Here is a 6121-nt window from a genome sequence, read left to right on the forward strand (position 1 = left end):
TATCAATTGGAAACGGCTCCCTAGGAGCACTCTCATGAGATGGAGGAGGAATCATTCTGTTCTCAACATAGAAATCAGCAGAGTATATATGAGAAGTAATATCAGAGTAACAAGAAGGAGGAGAATCACAGACACAAGCAGTGTACGATTTGGTACACTTGCCAATTTGTCAACAACAAGCACTCAAAAGGAACTAAATAATGCTTCTAGAACAAATTAAGAAAGCAATAAAAAATGAAAATGGCAGCTCACAAACTCATCTAGACCAAACTATTTGATATTTTACCAAAGTGTTTGTTTAAATGCCCCAATGAAAATCATATTTTGTGTTTTAGGGTTTTAACTGCTTGAAACTGAATTGCATGGTTCTGTAGGTTTTTTAACACTTAATATGACTTATTTTGATCATTTATTTTCAATCTTAAATAATGAACCAACTCTTACTGCAATCCAAAAATAATTTTGCACAACAAGACCAAAGCAGTGGCTGTAACAATGTTCTACACTAGAAAAATAAGCTGATTTTGGTGGTTGAAAAGCCAATTTCGAATGGAATTGTTTGAAACTCACAACTAACAGTTCAAGCAACTTTAATTGATGATTGAGTGTGTTCAAACTTTAAAATGACTTATAATCTGCTTGCAACTCAAAATCATCATTCCACTTCCATTTTTAACCAAAAATTGATGGTTTCAAATGCATATCTACATATAGGCTAAGTTTTGACCAAATGAATAGTGCTAGCAGCTTTAAACCATCAATTTAAACTTTCTCATACTCTTAAACAACAAAGAAACAACAGACTTCAAAAATTCACTTCTGTTGTACCAAATTATGAAGTAAAATGCAACAATCACCACCACAATCAGTTTTAAAAGAACCAAAGGCTGGAACAAACATTAAATTGACTCAAGGAAAGGCCAAAGCATAGAACTAAGCTAGAATTAAAATGCTTAGTGTGACCAAACCAGAATGGACCAAACCAAAGGTGATAGCACGGTGAAAATCTGGAGTAAAAACTGTAATAGTGGAATGCTAGTGTTTGTGCACAACTGATGAAGGTTGAAAAACAGTTATTTTCATATGTCAATCTAGACCAAATTACGCCCTTTACTACTCGGAATGAGCTTAGAATCAAATTAAACTCAATAAATGAGTCTATAGAGAGTCAAAAGCTGTTTTTAGCGATATTATGCTTGTTTTGCATTGTTTTGTAGCTATTTTGAGAAAGTGAAGAATGGATTTGAAGATACAGGTCGTAGACTCAAGAAAAGAGCAGAAAAATGAAGATTTGAAGAGTTGACGCACCGCTCGGCGACAACTTGAACCGTCGGGCGGCCTAGGGCGAGGAGTAGGCATGGCGATTGGAGCTGGGCGGTTTTGAGGGAAACCGCTGGGTGGCACCTTACACCGCCGGGCGGTTCTGAGGCTTTTGCCAAACCGCCGGGCGGCACACTTAGACCGTCGGGCGGTGGCCCGTTGGGCCTGGGCTTGTTTTTTGATGCGCATCTCACCTATAAATACCCCTATTGCAAGTTCAAAGTCATTCTTTTGACAAAGGAGAACGGCCAGACCTAATTTTGCTCTTTGGAGAGGATCTCTTGGATGCTTAGGCTCACTTTCATCTTTTCTAGGGTTTGCTTTTCCATTCTTCTTCCATTTTTCATCTAGTTTCACCATGTCTATGGTGAACTAAACCCTATTGTTATTGGGGGAAACAATGTAATCTTTTGATACTCTCTTTTATTGAAACCGTTGATTATTTATATGGTCTCCATATGTTTTGATTGATAATTGTTGGGTTCTCATCTGTGCTTAAGGACTTTATTGTTTAACTCATTCGGTAACTGATGTTTGTCTTTATTGATATGGGGACGTACAGTAATGACATGAACTGGTGAGTAATTTTTTGATTTTGCAATACCACCTAGGGATAGGGGTAGGTGTTGAGTTTTGCTTGATTCTAGGCTCATTCCAAGTAGTAAAGGGCGTAATTCAGTCCAAATTAACATATGAAAATAATTGTTTTTCAACCTTCATCAACAACCCCAAACTTAGAACTTTCCTTGTCCTCAAGCAAAACAAAACAAAACACACAAAACAAAACTTGGCTTTATACTTTTTCATCCAATGCCTCAACAATCCCAAGGTACATGACAAACCTACTCAATTTAATATCCTCAGTGAAATCCAAAATAAGATGCATGCATGCTTTCAATCTAGAGATTGCACAACAGATGTTATACATTATGAATGACCAATCCACTAAGCAAAAATGCACTCATAACAGTTTATATCAAGCAAGTGTTTCACTCAATCACTCAAGTGTTTAAGGTGACACTCCAACTCTCTATTATTCACAAGTCACATGAAACAAAATTGCCATTCATCTCAAACAATCAACATCCTTACATGTAAATGTCATCAAAAGGACTTTTCAAGGCTTGTAATGAGGTTGGGCTAACAAGAAGAATTGGTTTTTCTAGAATGCAAAATCCTTGAGTCAAGAGAACTATCAAAATATTCAACAATTAAGCACAACTCTCACCAAAATTTCTCATTCCCAACTTCTTCCCTTTTCTTTTCTTTTTCATTGAGCTCATCTTCATGCTTTTCTTCTTTTCTTTTCTTTTTCTCATGAATTTTTCTCTTTTCACAACAATTGAGCTCAATGCCTTTTACTTGCTTTTTCAATTTTCCCCCGTACAACCCCAAACTTGAACCTTTTCATCACATACAATTAAGCTCATCCCAACTCAAGGTAGAGAACTTCAAAATAAGGGTTCACATACTATTTAAGGCTAAGGTTCGAAAATGGTTAAATATTTTCAAGAACTTTGGGTGAAAATTTGGCTAGAGAAGGGTTTTCAAAAATGACCTTGATCATATGACATTCACATGCAATTCAATCGATCATCAAGATTAAGGCAATATCATCTATGTTTTCCTGTGAACAATGCATACATCAATAAAAACTCTGGAGCTCAAAATCTCACACACATGCTTTCTCACACAAAATTCATTCATACACCTTGCCTAACATCATGACCACAATCATAAATTCATTACACATCTATTTCCTGGATATCAACATGCATTGCAATTCAATCTTCATCCACATCAAATAATCATCAAATAGATCCATCATGCACTTCAGTTGGTCAAACATTTTCAGAATAAGTGTTAAAGCCAAGAGTACACACCAAGATTAAAATTCAACCTATTCTAAGAATTTAAAATGAAACAAAATAAAAGTAAAAGAAAGAAAAACTAAATCCTGTCTATGGACATCCCTTAGTAGATGTCTACTATCAGCCCATGCTGTCATCGGAGTCCTCCTGACTCTCATCATCTGCATCCTCAAAGTTCTCTTCCTCAGTATTCGGAGCTCTAGCTGCTCCGAACCCACTACTCTGCGCCTGCTGCTCAGGCCATGCCACAGTTGTATGAAACTCGTCCATAGTCCACCTGTGTACAGGTGGCTGGTCATAAAGTCCAATGATCATCTCAACAGTAACCACCTGCCCTCTGTGAAGGGCCTCTATCCGGGCCTCCATCATGGACATGTACATGTCCCTCATCTGGAAGGGCTCCGCGTGCTGAACTGGTACCTCATCGGGCACCTGCTCCTGCTGAGCTACAGCTCTCCTACGACGCCTCCAGGGTGCTGCCCCTACTGCATCAGCTGCTCCTACTACTCCGATCACCGCACAAAACTGGGGGACATATGTTGCATCAATGGCATTTCTCAGTCTCTCATATGGGGGAACTGCAATGTTCACCCCAGCCTGCTGACACAGAAAAGTGATCAAAGATGGATGCCCCAATGGCATCCTGCTACTCACGGTCAGAGCACAGCTCCTAATCTCGTCGGCAATGATTTGGCCGACATATACCTCCATCTGTCTCATCAAGCAGAAGATGAGACGAACCTTGTGAATCGTGATATCTGAGATGTGGGAGCATGGTTGGATGTTGGCATGTGTGAATGCCATCCAGTATCGGGCTAGAGGTATCATATCCAACCATCAAATGTTCACCGGTGCACCGCTAGCGTTAGTCTGAAAGTGTCTACCAGGAAGACACACAACCTCCTCAATTTCAGCTACATTACCAGACAAACCAGCATGTGCCACATACTGGCACTGCTCCCCTGGCCACTCTGTTCCCAAGAAGCTGTTAATGGTATCGGGGTCATAACTGATAGTCTGCCCCCTCACAAAGCTGAAATATCGTCCAACAGCCACTCCTCCTCTGGGCACCGTGCAAGGTAGGTTGTCTACCTCTCTCAGTCTCTCCTCAAAATCTCCTCTTCAAATTCAGGAGCTAAATCAGGTATGAAGGAAGCCTTCCTTTCCATTAGCAACCTCCTTTCTTGCACAGTAGCATAGTGCTCCTCATGTTGTTTGGAGAGGAATCTTTGAGAGTCAAATCCTCTCGAGCTTTCTGGCATCTTCCTTTTTCCTCCAGTATTTCTTGCCCGGCGCGATGCTGATGCCATTTTTGAGTGGAGATATGAATGCTTGCAACAAATCCTTCAATGAATGCTTGAAGACTCTAAATGCACACTCCCACCAAGAAAAACCCCAAATATGAGCAAGAACAAAGCTTTTTGTGAGTGGGTGATGAGAAAGTGTATAGAAATCTCTTTAAAACCCTCTTGGAAGTGCAAATCTGGAGCAAAGGAGCAAGGAGACCGCCAGGCAAAACTCAAAGGGGCAAGGCAAAGTGAAGAAAGCTTGGAAACACCGAACTTTTAAAAGCTTCGGGTTTTACTTTCCGCCGCCACCACCCAGCGGTAAGGTGGTACTGCCCGGTAGTGGGTGGTAATTTTTCCTACCACTTTTCTTCTTGCCTCTTTGTGGTTTCTCATGGTGACCCCTGATATCTGCCCTCAATATTCAATCTTAAGATTTTTCTCACTCAAGTGCATATGCACACACAAAATGTACTAGACAAAATTTGTAAAGCAAAACAAAACAAAGACACACAAACACAGAAATTCAAATTATTAGACAACAGTTGAGAAAGTCTCCACAAGCACCCATCAGTAGGTGTTAAACTTCTTCTTGCTTAGTATTTTCTTCTTCTTTATGCTAAACCTCTTCAAGAAGTTGATCATGCCAAGCACATGTTTCCATTCATCAATCATAGGAGCCTTGATCTCCAATTCCTCGAAGATCTCCTTGAAGTACTTGAACCTGTTTTCCTTCCTATGATTTTTCTTTTTATGAGGAAGGGATTTTTCACATGACCCTTTTTTTCTTCCTCTCTTCTTCTTTTTCTTAACTTTCTCCTTCCTTAACCTTCTCTTTTTCTTTTTCCTCTCTTTCTTAATTTTTATTATTATTTTTTTCTTTTTTTCTTTTCTTTCAACCACGACTTTTCCTATCTCATCCTTCTTCTCACTCTCATTCAACTTTTTTGTTTCTATCTCCTCTATCTTTTTCACAACGCAATTTTCTCTGTTTTTGTTTCCTCTTCGCACCTCTCTAACTCTTCTTCTTCTATCTTTTCCTCCTTGGCAACCTTATCATTTGTAAAGATAGTGGCTGGACATTCTTCTCTAGGGTTAACTTCAGTATTAACCCTAATAATGCCCAGAGACTTCAAGACCTTTGTTATCTCATCTTCCTCTATCTTCTCTTCATCAATAATTCTGTCATCCTCGAAGATAGGAGCTTGACATTCTTCCTCGACGATCAATTGCATTAACTTCTGTTTATAATGCGGTATTAATTACTAGGGGAGGCTAGGGATAACAAGCCAGTACTTAATATTAGGCTCTTTTCGCCAAGGGATCAGGTAAAGGGTAGGCTAAGAGAGTCGCATAACAATTAATTAATCAAACTAATATTCAAGAGGAGTAGATAAGAGAGGGCAGATTAGATTAAATTGTAAACCCCCAACAACATCCATTCATCCATTGTTTTCTTTTGTCAATTGAATCAACTTTAGTTTGCAAGTTAATATTTTTGTTCTCAAATCCAATTTGTTAATTTTTATTTTCAAGTCTTATTATTTTAATTCACGTGAACGAGAAAGTCGTTCGAGTCTCTTGGGAAAACGATACTTGGTCTTACCATTTATATTACTTGTACGATTTGGTACACTTGCCAAT

The sequence above is a fragment of the Vigna radiata genome, chromosome 9 (genome assembly GCF_000741045.1).
Source record: "Vigna radiata var. radiata cultivar VC1973A chromosome 9, Vradiata_ver6, whole genome shotgun sequence".
NCBI classification, from domain to species: domain Eukaryota; kingdom Viridiplantae; phylum Streptophyta; class Magnoliopsida; order Fabales; family Fabaceae; genus Vigna; species Vigna radiata.